This window comes from Sinohyriopsis cumingii, chromosome 1 (assembly GCF_028554795.1).
Source record: "Sinohyriopsis cumingii isolate HCF-2022 chromosome 1, ASM2855479v2, whole genome shotgun sequence".
In the NCBI taxonomy this organism is placed as follows: Eukaryota; Metazoa; Mollusca; class Bivalvia; order Unionida; family Unionidae; genus Sinohyriopsis; species Sinohyriopsis cumingii.
In genome coordinates, this window is record NC_142961.1 from 34220294 (window position 1) to 34233598 (window position 13305).

The window sequence follows — 13305 nt, forward strand, 5'->3', positions numbered from 1 at the left end:
ATATGTTAGAATGATATCTGAAATATTCACTGTTATAGTTTGGCTTTTGTTTTATTGTTGGGGTTTGTGGCCGAGCATTTGCAATGTCAGAGCATTTGTGCTTTAGTCTTTCTTTTTAAATTCTGGGTTGGTGATCTAGTTTACTTAATATTGGATACTTTAGCGTTTACGTATGACTTTTATTTTTAAATTCTTTTTTATTATGTGTCAAGAAGTATATTTGCATTTGAAAATAATAATAATAAGATGGACTGTAGATGTTTGAGAAAAGGAATTGAAGTATTGGAGGGTGCTGACCTTGGTTTTCTCGAAGAAAATAAATAAAGGATGGATAGGCGGATGGTTGTTTTTTTTTATAGTTTTCTTTAAATAAAACCAAAATGTTTTGGGTGAGCATGAATATATAAAATCAAAATTGAATCCATTATTCTGTGGAGATAGTCTAGTGCCTTTTGAGTGGGTTGGCCAGCGACTATATATTATACACTACTTCAGCCAATCAGTCGCCTTGTTTCACATTTAAGCTTCAAGCATTGATATGTCAGTTTGTCATAACCAAATTACAAATTATTGCACGTTTTGTTTTAAGTGAAAGAGATGATTTTTAGGTGTATTATGTAAGGCTAGAATGATGATTCCTATCTTTTACACCAATAAACACCTGCTTCGACTACTGTAGCCTCGACTACATTAGCTGGCTTTGAACATCTGGTCTCTCAGAATAATGCGCTTCTTGACTACGTGTGGACTCCTTTTTAATGGCAATCATTACTTAGATGATGCTCTTCGATACAACTGGGGGTCCGGGACCCCGAGTCTTTTAAAGCGATAGCCTTAACCGACAATTGCCATCTCACCTCTGTCTTCGTAGGTTCGAGACTCGGGCTCGGCCAGTTTGGGTATGTAAGAAAGCTTGCCAGTAGCCTTCTGTGGGTCGGTGTTTCTTTTCATGGATTTCGCTGGTTCTTCCTCCACTTGTTATACTGGCCACTTTGTATAGCTTATCATGTGCTGAAAAGTGGTGATAAACACGAAGAACAACTTCTGTGCAACGGAACTTCAGTGAACGCAACCAAGGCCATTTTGACATTGTACAATTTCTAATTTACCTTAATCAAGCCGTATCTTCTTACCTTTTTGTTTATAGTTTCCCTTTACGCTTTGAACGACTTCAAACAAGAATAGATTATAGCATTCAAGCATCTGTTTATAGTACACGGCTTTGCGTATACATCGCAATACATCAACCAAATGGTAGTACCACATTAACTCCGTTATATGTTTATTCAAAGTCGTGTGGTGTACATACGAATAGGTCGTTGCCTTATTTGCTTGTCTGCAGACCAAGCCCCGTATCTGACTTAGTACAAATTTTCAGCTCGCAAAACCCAGGATTTAAAATGATAATACGACAATAATCTTTTCCATATCCCACCCCCATCACGAACTGTGTACATATCCTAAAGATTAGATTATCTTGAGATTTTAGATGTTACTGTTGCTATCATACTCTTGTGTAGAATATTTGCAAATTAAATTTTGGAAGGATTTTGTGTGCAAATTGTGTACTGAATGTGTTGTATGACCATGTCCATGATTCCAGTTAGTCATATATAGTTTTGAACTTAAGAAAGGAATAAAAATCGACCGATCTTGATCTGTTGTTGAAGTATGTGCCGTTGTGTATATTAGAATCTATTTAAATTCAGCGAGATTATAATACGATTATAAGCAAAGGTTCTATTTGATGGGAACGAAAAATTAACAAACTATTTCGGCACTACACATTTCTATACAGCTGGTACACATTACGATTCTGAAGACGTCTGATTAAAAGACACATGTGTCTGTGTAGCAAGTTTCCTACGATTAAATGAACACAATATTAATCAAAAGTTAAATCCATGTTTACAGTCTTACATATTGATAACTGTTTTTCATGCCTCCAAAACTACTACTGTACTACTCATTAACGAATTATCGACGAGCAGATGATTCTTAAATAAATGTTGAAACAAAAATTTCAGATTGGAGTTGGAGCCATACTTTTTCCTTTCATATATTTTCGTGACAACATAGAAGGAACAGTTCAAACCACTGTATCATAAAACGGTCGTCTAATTCTTATACTTCAGGTTTGATCATCGATAATGTGTCTATATATAGTACAATCTTCTAGGTTCACACTTAATAAGAAGTTCATAGAAAGAAAAACAAAACATTACGTATTGGTGTAATAAAGGCGAATAACATTGGACAGGAAAGGAGGTTGATAATAAAGCGTGATACATAAAAATATACACCTATTTGTTCTATATTTCCATATATATATATGCCCATCCAATTACTCCATACACACTAGCTCAAATTTTATTTGAGGGTTTTATTGAAATCTCAATCATTTCATTCGGATGAGCAATTATTTAATTGAAATTCACATAATAAATAAGTATAAACGTATATTCGCTTCATAATTACATTTATATTCATCGAGGTACTGCTAAAACAGAGGAAGTAGAAGGTATATTGAATAGTCTGTTCTATCTACAGAGAGAGAGAGAGAGAGAGAGAGAGAATAAAATACTGCTTACGCTTTATTCCTCCTCCTCGACTCATAAAGATGTATGTTCTCTTTGAGTGCAAAACAGCACAAAAAGTTGTCTTTGCGTGCCAATCACTAAACATAAACGTGTTTGCCAACAATGACATGATTTTGCTTGAAGTCTTTTAAGCACCACGGGCAATAATTGAGAGGGTTCAACGGAGTCAAAAAGCGAGTTGGAAACCAAGTGCATATTTTCAATGTGCGTGTCATGTCAACTTTTGATGTTCAATGTGCATGTGATTCGTTTGTTTGCATTAATAGGGCGATTACCATGTTCTCTATTCCAGACGTATCCCGGTACTTCATGGCGGCTGAAAAGCTCAAAACAAACATTCCAACGGAGACGCACATGATAAGCACCTAGTACACTTCACCAAAGAGTGAGGACGGCTTTCAAAATGTTTCTCCAAAATTTGAATCTGTGATATTGCCTTGGATTATGCTGTCAAACTATCAGTCATGGATCAACAAAGGTTAGCGTTTTGCATATTTTTCCGATATGATCATTACATTTAGTCGTGTTTGTGTTAAAGTTATATGTAGAACACATTAGCTGCCATGGAGATATTTTCATTATGCAGATACAACAAACGATGGAAGAAAGAATATGTATTGACCCACCCACCCCAACACACACGCACGCACACTTATACACACACACCTGCAGTTATAAGAGGTCTGTAGATAGAAAGCATCTTCGGTATTTGTTAAACGTGTATCAGAAATATAGAGATAAAATAAAGCTATAACACGGAGTAATCTATTGAGGACATTATTAATATCGTGAATATAATTTTTTTGAATATGATTATGCTAGATTTATGTCGTTCGATGGTAACGTGATTTTGGAGAGGTCGTGTAGGGTGGATGTGTATTGTATTATTTGTTTTAACACAACCAACCGCAGATATAGATTGTAATATGACCTACATGGCTCGGTACTAAATTTTCGGCATCATTATCAGATAAGGATGCATTATTGTCACCTAGATACATGCAGTCATCCAATGAAAAAATACACCACTGTATAAGCTTAGTTACGGATTGCTTACAGAGCGTTATCTTTCAAACCCAACAGCTTGACATGTTCGTTCAATAGTTGATACACAATGTCTTGGTTTTTTTTAACCACGTGTCTATATGAAGTGGTATATAGGTGAGGAATTAACGTTTCAGACTTGCAACCAGAAAAGTTCAGAACGTGTAACTGTTGGTACTGTTCGTGATTGTTATTTTCAAATTAAGTATACACCGCATTTTGTTGTGTTTTTTTTTTTTTGTGTGTGTGTGGTCGGGGTCTGTTTGTTATTATCTTAAAATTCTAAAAATTTAGTCTCTTTTATTCAATCATGGAGATGTTTTTCTACTTTTTCTAAAAATAAATCTAGTCACTATTTCCAGAATATTAGCTTCATCAATAAGTGCAATTGATATCCATAACTGCTTTCGAAATTTCACATTTTTCACACTTAAATAGAACATTTCTCCCAATTATCATTCGTAATTAAATCAAGCATGTGTATCCAGTATAGCTCTGGGGTGATGTTGCTTCTTTCCACAGCCACACCTGACCAATCTGTATACGTGTCCATGACTATATTTAGAATTTTACATAATCTGACTATAGCAAGTTGTCACCTGCTGAATACTTCATCAGATAGGCTCATGACATCTCAAAGGTGGGCGGCACAACGTTTAATTTATTCACGTGCTATTGGACACCTCTTGCATAAAGCAGAATTTCATTTATATGTTTATTGTTTCTAGTGTAGGGATCAGTCTAAGTGTTTGTCTTATTGTTTCCCGCCTAGAGATCAGCCAAGGTTGATTACGGAAGGACAGACAGACACATAACCAACTTTATACAGATACTTATGCTGACAACTTTTCATGCAACTTTAAGAAATTAATCAACTACAAAATGTACACAACATGTGCAGCATGTGCGCACACGTTTAAAAATATTTTCATGTGTAAAGTGTGAACGATGATAGCCAAGTTGACACCTGAAACCTGAAGTGTTGCGAAGGAATCTACACGTAGGTAATGTGCTTTGTCCCGATGTCTTATTGATGAAATGTTCACAAGAAGGAACGGAAAAAAAAATAAAATGATATGCTTCAGTACTCATTGGTCTTGGCTGGCAGCTGTAAGAATATAATACTATTAATATTACATTTTCGAATAGTTGAAGGTATATTTTTTGTATGTGTGTAAGCATATCCTTTCCCTCTGAACTTACGGCTTTTATGAAGTCATTTTAATTCTGACGTCATAAGTTCAAGTTCATGTTTTTTTTAATATTCTTTTCGATGGTAACATCAATCTTCTCATTACGTTTAAATTCATGCGATAAGTCTTCGTTTCTTGCTTTGGCTACGTTATTGCAAACACAACTGGAATTCTTTAGAGGTCAAGGTTTGCATTTCAGATAATATTATGATGACGACAATACCTCCGTACATGCGATAGGTCTAATAAGTCTACAAAATAGATACATGTTATGTATGTATATGCAAATCATATATCTATCATTTAAATAGTGATGTTATCAATTTGGGCCGAGGACACGATAAAAATACCTCGTTCAAGATACAAAAAAGACAAAAGAAACGAGAAGCTAAGATAATGTAAATCTGCAACATTTTAATATGAACACTAGAAACCAAATTTTATTATTTCAAAGAATAACAAATATTACTCTGTGTCAGTCTTCTAGGTTCAAAATGGTTTACTGAAATCTTACAACTGTAACTTAAGAAGTCTAGAGTAATTATGTTTGGTTTTTTTTTTTCATTGTGGTCGATAATTCGGTAATTGAAAAACATTCCTTACCTGAAACTGCACACTATTACACTGTTTAGTTATTGGCCAAATTTGTCCTGCCATTTTCTGGTGGAATTGTATTACTTAGGTATAGAATTTTCTCTTGGTATGACATGACAGTCTTGGTGTTGACAGAATTTACACTGTTCTTCGAACACATCGACATTCTACTTTACGTAGCTAATGAGAATAACGTAACATCACATCGCTGCACAAAATAATAACCATGATAACTGAGTTATCATATGCTTTGCTAGTCATAAATTGAGTGAAGACATGTCAATTCCATGAGAATAAAGGACATCCACAATCATCCTCAGTCGAAATTTAGGTAGAGATATCGCCTTTGGACTGGCCATGATACTTGTATTCTCTTCAGAGCAAATTGTTCCTACCCTGTGTTGTCACAGGTCTTAATTTGTTCTCGTTCCTCAAGAATTCCATTTTAAGATATGTCTCCTGAACTTTGAAGGCGGCTTTCGTAAGGCATACACTTTTCTCCACCTAGTCCTTCTTTTGGTATTAGCCTTCACGGACTGATTTAATTCACTCCTGTACAGGTAAGTATGTTGTGTTAGACGTCCACTTTTGCACAAAAGCTTTAACAAGACATAAAAAATTTACAAAATTCAGCTTTCTTCTTTTCGATGTTTTCTTGTTTCAATGTTTCTGACCAATAGAGCCTTGTAAACACTTCGTGTTTTACGATTCTTTAGGGATTATAAATTTCCTGCTAATATAGTTTACTTCCAAAATCGTTACAGTTTTTAATGGTTTCTCAAAAAGTGTAATAAATTTACAAATTATTAATGACACAAAATGAATTAACAATGAACTGTACGTCCTTTAACTTAGCGCAAAATCTTTCCTGATACTTTGGGGCCATTAGTATGTTTATTTCTATCCACCGTTTGGCAATTCAATCCCCATTATGACATCGCCTAATTTAATTTAAATCGCGATTAATAAAGAAAAATTGCCAAGAAAAGTTTTCACAATCAGTTGATTGCTGACAACTGTTCAATGGAGTACTCTTTAACACTCAACTTCAACAAAATGTAAGACTTTTCTTTTGAATGCACACATATATTTATCATATATGTTTTGGGTTATAGCAAAAAATCTGGGCGAATTCGGGTGAAAAAAGCTGAGTTATAGCGATATAAATTTGTTCATATTATATAGTAAAATCTTTTGTAATTTTAAAGGTTATCTTCTGTTTAACTGCTTTTGCACTCAGATCCCTGATTGGTTAGCGGTTCACGTGGTTCCCTAACAAACCCGTATTTGATAGGCGTCAATATGTACATTCCTGTCCTAATATTTCTTCTAACTTACTGATGGTTCTACAGTTGTCTACAGTGAATTTGGCGTCTAAAGAAGTTAAACTTCACCAAGAATAGAAACAGTTTAGAGGACGTAATTCCCTTATTCAATTTCAAAGGTTGGAAATGAGAAAAGTCTTCATGTGTAGAATTTTTTTTTAACCAGCAAGAGAATTTCTCACACAGTTATGATTACAAATATTAGATGAGCAAATATGTAATACACATTATCGTTTATGTAGCTGGTCCAAAATTTGATCTGACCAAATGCATTATAAAGGCATTCGTGCAGCTGATCCAGTATCTGATGCTATTTGATCTGATCGGCTTCTCAACAGGCAGAAGATCATTCCTATAGCGGCTCCAATTTAAGATACTATTTGATCTGGCAGGATTTGTATTCAAGAGGAAGGGTATTCACACAACGGGTCTTACTACCAAACGAATAAAACAACTACTGCGTGAGTCTGCTTTTGATAGTCCCTATTTTCCCTATTTCCAAACGCGCAAATAATACAAATAATTATTCCTAATCACCTAATGGCCGCACATCGCGAAACTACTAATTTCACACTTGAATGTTGTTGTTTTTTGTTTATTTTACATGTGTGTGATTCACAAGTAAGCCTTTATAAGGCAAATATTAGTACACGGCATCCAATACAAAACATGACCCAAATACCCAATGCAAAGAATTATATATATTTATTCCTATCACAAATGAATAATACGAAACTAATTCAAACTAATAAAGTCTAGTGAAGTCTGTCCATTATGACGTCTGCTCCTAGAAATTGTCTAATTACTCGAGTTAAGAAATATGTTCCCAGTACCGACTTCCCATCATCAGCAATTAATCACTACAATCAAACAAATCTATAAACGGAGAAGTTAATACAATTAGCACATACCAAAGCTTTATTACATTACCCACGCCTCCGAAAATCACTCATTTCCGAATGATCACAAAACGTCGTAATTTTGGTAACGAGACGCGATTGATTACTCCTCTAGATTAGACTACCAACCCGATTCATGATTTTCAAACATGATTACAAATCTAAATCAAAATGAATGGATATGATCCGCTAGATTCGCCACGTTCCATGAAATTAAAGAAAAAGCAAAATCACTCATCGCCTATGAAAGGTACATATTAACAACGAACAAATCCTATATAAAGGTCAATCAAACATAACACTGGACTGTAAATTTTTTCTTGTGTATTAATAGCAGGTTAAAAGTCCATTTAAACAAATCAAGACCATCTCTAGCGAGCTCATTAGAAAGCAAAAATGAAAGACGATAGCCACATCAGTGTTACCCGGATCTATTACTAGCTGGTAGATACGTCTACTTAAGTAAACGGAGGAAAAATGACAGCTTCTTCACGCTGCCACAATGGCCTTATCTTGAATATATCCCGCACCACAAGCAGGTCACCAACAAGTGGTCAAACGCACAGGCACTTCTTGTTACCACAACGAAGATACTGAAGGTAGAACGATAGCGATTTTGTAATTGATGCCCAACAGTTCTCCACATAAATAGTCATACCACGTCAACACCCTCCTATTTACATGTCTCCAACACATTCTCACTACCTACTTCAAGTCGCTCCAACAAGACGACAAAGAAACCTGGCGTGTTACACTGCTGCTCAAATGTATAAACTGACGCTGGTATGACAGATAACAAACTTCCTCGGGAAGATTTCATCGGCATCACGCGAACAACAGTCATGATGTTACTGCTGAACGTGTTTCCATGCTGGAGCATCGCACTCTCGCGGCTTCCCACGCTGGACCATTCGTTCATTCTGCACCGAACCAAGAAGCCTTACACCTGAGAGCAATTCAGAACAATGTCAAACAGATGATTACAAATAATCCATGACATGCAGTGTAAATTCTCCCATAGCACAAATAAGCCAGTTCTAAATATGACTTTGCGATGGTCAATATAACAATGTTATTAATCGATGTTCGCGTACTATGAGCTGTCTTTCGGTGATTCCTCAAGTAAACCGAATCTTCACAAGCTGATTAGTCTATCTATTCAAAGAATAATGTAGGAAGCGCCTGTCAACAAACTATCTATAATAGGTACAAAAAATATGCAGGCTCACCCTCCTTACCACAACGAACAGTCAGGTACAAGGACTGCGTTTCCTGAAAGACAAAAACAAACGTCGCTCAGAACCCAAGACGCCCATCACTGAACGGCGCAAAATATATCGTCGCCATAAGTTGTTGTTGTTGTGGAGTTTTAACGCCATTTTTCAGCACACAATATGCTATACATGGCGGCCAGTATTAATGGTGGAGGAAGAACCCAAGAAAACCCCGGAAAGAACCACCCACCCACGAGAAGCTACTGGCAAGCTTTCTCACATACCCACATTGGCCGAATCCGAGACTAGAACCCACACAGCCAAAGGTGAGATGGCAGTGATCCTTAATGGAGAGCGCTTTATACCACTCGGCCGCTCGGGGCCCCCGTCGCCGTACGACGATACTAGATGACGCCGCATCCTCAAATCTACATTACCACTAAGACACAATTGCTACACGGACAAAAAAAAAAACGTTCACTCGCGTGCAACCAATCACATCTTAAAGTCGGCTATTTTAAACTTCATAAATCAATTAATATTTACACTATTCTTGTTTAAATCAAATGACTGCTGATCAATGTTTCTGCAAGTTAATCCTGCACATGACGAATCTCAATCCATTTACGAAAGAAAGAAACAAGCAAAGAGGAATCTGCCTTCATATTCGCATATCACAATCAAATTGCATAATTATAATTTTGTACAAACTATCCGTTGGCTTACTCTATTCCATCTGTTCGACATCAACGCCCGTAACCCAACCATTCAATATCCATGGGGACACAGCTCTTCCCTACCCTTATATTTTTCTATCACCGGTCAAGTAATTGATTAAAACTAATTAACACAACAAAATAAATTGAAAGAAACGTAAGACTGACTGCAACTCCTTGGTATTCCCATGGCTACAGTTCTCATGTTCGTTTTTATTGGGGTCGCGGTGTGCCCTCTGTTGTGCCACAACCTTAGCTCTTATGAGCCGTAATGGGATGTTACGACATTTTCTCTCCCTCCTCTGTCTCATCACTCACATAATGTGATTCTTCCTCGCTGATAGTAGATTCATGTTCACTCTCAGGTCGTATCAATCAGGGTTTCAGTCGATTGAAGTGCATAATCTGAGTCGTCTTACGATCACTTCCAGCGACGATGTAAGTGACTCCAGTTATTTTCTTAACACTGCGCCAAGGTCCAGTCCATTCGACCTGCAGCTTAGGTGATTTCCATGCCTTTCTCAGAGTATGATATAACAACACAAGGTCACCAACACCGAATGACTGATCCTCTAGAGCATAGGTGGCCATCATTTGCCGAATAATGGTGCCTAATTTCTCTCGCGTTTGCTCGTTGGCCGCCAACACTGCCTTCTTATATTCTGGCATGATCTGAGATGTTTCGGACCTCATCTAGTGTTTCGCCAACGAAAAGATCTGTAAGAAGATTCTCATCTAGACCCACCATCAGCTTGTTCGGTGTGATTCAAGATAAAGCGTGCATGATATAGGGTAAACCATACAAAAACGTATGGTTTACCCTATATCATGCACGATAGGCCATGCTAGTAAGAGATAGTTAGTGTTCCCAGTTTTCCTGTTTATCTTCAACGTATATCGTTATCATCTGGCCCAAAGTTCGGTTGCATCGTCCCACCTCCAAATGGTATTGATAGGAAGACGTCCAGCGGAAAGCGGTGTTCTTTTCCGTAAGCAGAGAAGCGGAAAATTCAGCACAGCGACCCGCGAACCTCTGATAATAACTACAAAACCCAAGGAATCTCCGTACAGCAGTAACCGATTTACGGTCGGGTAATTTCGTTACAACATCTACATTTTCAGGATCGGTGGCAATTCCTGAAGCTCAAATGGTATGACGAAGAGACAGTGCCTCTCGCGCACAGAAGTTACATTTTCTGGGTTTAACCTTCAGCCCGGCCCTTTGAAGACATAAAAACCCGTGCTTGTCTCTCAAGCAACTGTTCAAACGTGCTTACGAACACTGCCACGTCATCTAGATAGACCTGGCAAACTTCGTAGGACAGCTTTTATCCTACGCCCAAATATCTCTAGTGTGTTGCATAAACCAAACGGCATCATCGTCTTGCTGAAAACTTCGTCTTAACTATGCAACCAAGATATGCAAGCTAAACACGTTTTTGTATGGTTTACCCTATATCACAAAGCATTTCGCCTCTTCTGAAACGGCTTCAGATTTCTGTGTGATGAGGGTGTCTATGTTTTTGATAAAGCGTATCAGTCGGCGAATTAATTACCCACCCAGGAACTTTGGAGGTGTTGCGATCGGAACTATAAGACTTTTTGCTGTCAGGTGCCACCTCTTTTATAGTCATTAACCCTGAATATTCAGACCTGACACCCAGTGTATGTGCCTTCTTGTCAAAATTATCGGTCTCATGCGGAGTAAAAGTCATAACCAACTGAACATTAGTGTCACAGTCGGTTAGCTTTTTGAGTTTCGCGGAAATAGGTCGTATTGGCGGTAAGAGTCGCCTCTGAACAGCCGGTGGTACTGGCGTTTCGATAAGCACCAGTTACAATTAAAATAATCAGATTATAGACCTATACTAGATCACACTTCTTTTCTCTGCTGCGACATACACTGATTGGTATTGCCTAATAATGTTGCCTGTTCATAGTTGCTCTTCATTCGTGTGTTCACAGATGTATATATTTTTGTCAAAAGTTAATAGAAACAATATCATGTTTTCAGCTTAGTGAAAGCGGGGGGTGGGGGTGCGTAAGCTATAAAATCTTTGAAAGGTTATCTTTTTGTTGTTGTTAATCAAACAGTAACATATATATGCCTGATTTTCGAATGGGAACGAACTCGTTATGAAATCATTTTGGCCATTTTAATTCACCTTCGAGATTGTGAAGATTTCAGTCACATCGTTTCTAACTACAAATGCAGTTTCGTGTCTCTGATAAAGAAAAAAAAAGACGTTTTTCACTGACCCAATTTACTGGATCAGATTTGCCGTCTGTTATCATAAATATACTTTATTACAGCCCGAAAAAAAATCTCCCGGTAACAGATCTGACTCATCAAGAACTATAACTACTCAAATCTAAATGGAAATTAAAACAGGGGAATAGATCTTTCATACAATAACTGTTGCGAGGCGCAAAGCGAGCTTCAAATGAAGGTTTTAACGTCCACGAGGAAGCAGTTTCTTTCCAGTTGCCATGTCAAATATTCTGACTTTATTCTTATTAGTAGTGGGGCCCAGAGTGGCCGAGTGGTCTAAAGCGCTGTCCGTTACGGATCACTGCCATCTCACCTCTGTCTACGTGGGTTCGAGTGGGTTCGAGTCAAAGATCCGGCCAATGTGGGTATGTGAGAAAGCTTGCCACTGGCTTGTCGTGGGTCGGTGGTTCTTCCCGGGGTTTTCCCGGGTTCTTCCTCCACCATTAATACTGGCCGCCATGCATAGCCTATCGTGTGCTGAAAAATGGCGTTAAAACCCCACAACAACAACTTATTAGTAGTAGAATTAGTAATAAAGTCATAAGCGAAACACAAATATCACAACGACGTCCCAAACCCAACCGCTGCCAACCAAAAATTCCTTCTTGTTACACGCAATGGGTCTTACTACCGAATTCATCAATCAACTTCTTCCTGGACCTGACTCAAAAGAATCTTAAGACAACTTTCGCTGTCATCTTTAAGGTTCTAAAATGCGCAAACACTACAAATAATTTATCTCTAATCACCTAATATCCACACACTTTAATAACATCACACTTGCGAGGTTTTCTTGTTTTTCATTTCCATGATTCATCAGTAAGTCTTTCTGAGACCATCAATCCTAATGGAGACAGACCATCGACATCTACGTCTGAAATGTGAAGGCCAAAATAACATATGAACTGTCTCATTGCCACCATAAAAAGAAAATATGCGACCAACGATATTATGGATCAGATGAAGACGTGGCACAAATCTGATTTAAGTGAATACCTAACGTTGTCGTGATTTAAATTTACGAGTTACCAGGAAACTAAATACAATGCACTAGTATTCAACATTTTTATAAAATACTACTGAGATAAACTCATGGCATGCATTTATTATGACAACAGTGAGCTCCTGGTGTCAAGTGGAACACCAAAATATCGTTGTCTGCTTATCCCTGTTGTTTAAAACATCAGAGTTTCGTGGAATGTCCATCTTAGAGTTCACCACTAAATCAGGGCAGGGTATTTTGACTTGCTAAAAACAATCTGGTCTCTATCCACGATCTTCTTTCACATACAAGTTCGGTAGTAGTTAATGGGGATCTATCGGTTTACTTTGGTATTTCTCTTCCTTCATATGCCTACTAGATGTTTTCTTCCCTGACTAAACTATGCTTTCATGCATGCATGGTTAACACTTTCTGTGTCATGCACGATGTTATGCATATACACGAT

The 13305-nt window shown here is 37.5% G+C and overlaps 1 protein-coding gene across 3 annotated transcripts in view; it reads left to right on the forward strand.

Annotated features, from left to right (window-relative positions):
* LOC149806681 (uncharacterized) overlaps positions 1-13305 on the forward strand; it is a 237866-nt gene that overhangs the window by 42135 nt on the left and 182426 nt on the right. For all 3 annotated transcript variants that reach the window (XM_089956447.1, XM_089956437.1, XM_089956461.1), the window contains exon 2: positions 2893-3078. The gene's annotated coding sequence lies outside the window, so the exon portion shown is untranslated. The remainder of the gene's footprint in view (positions 1-2892; positions 3079-13305) is intronic.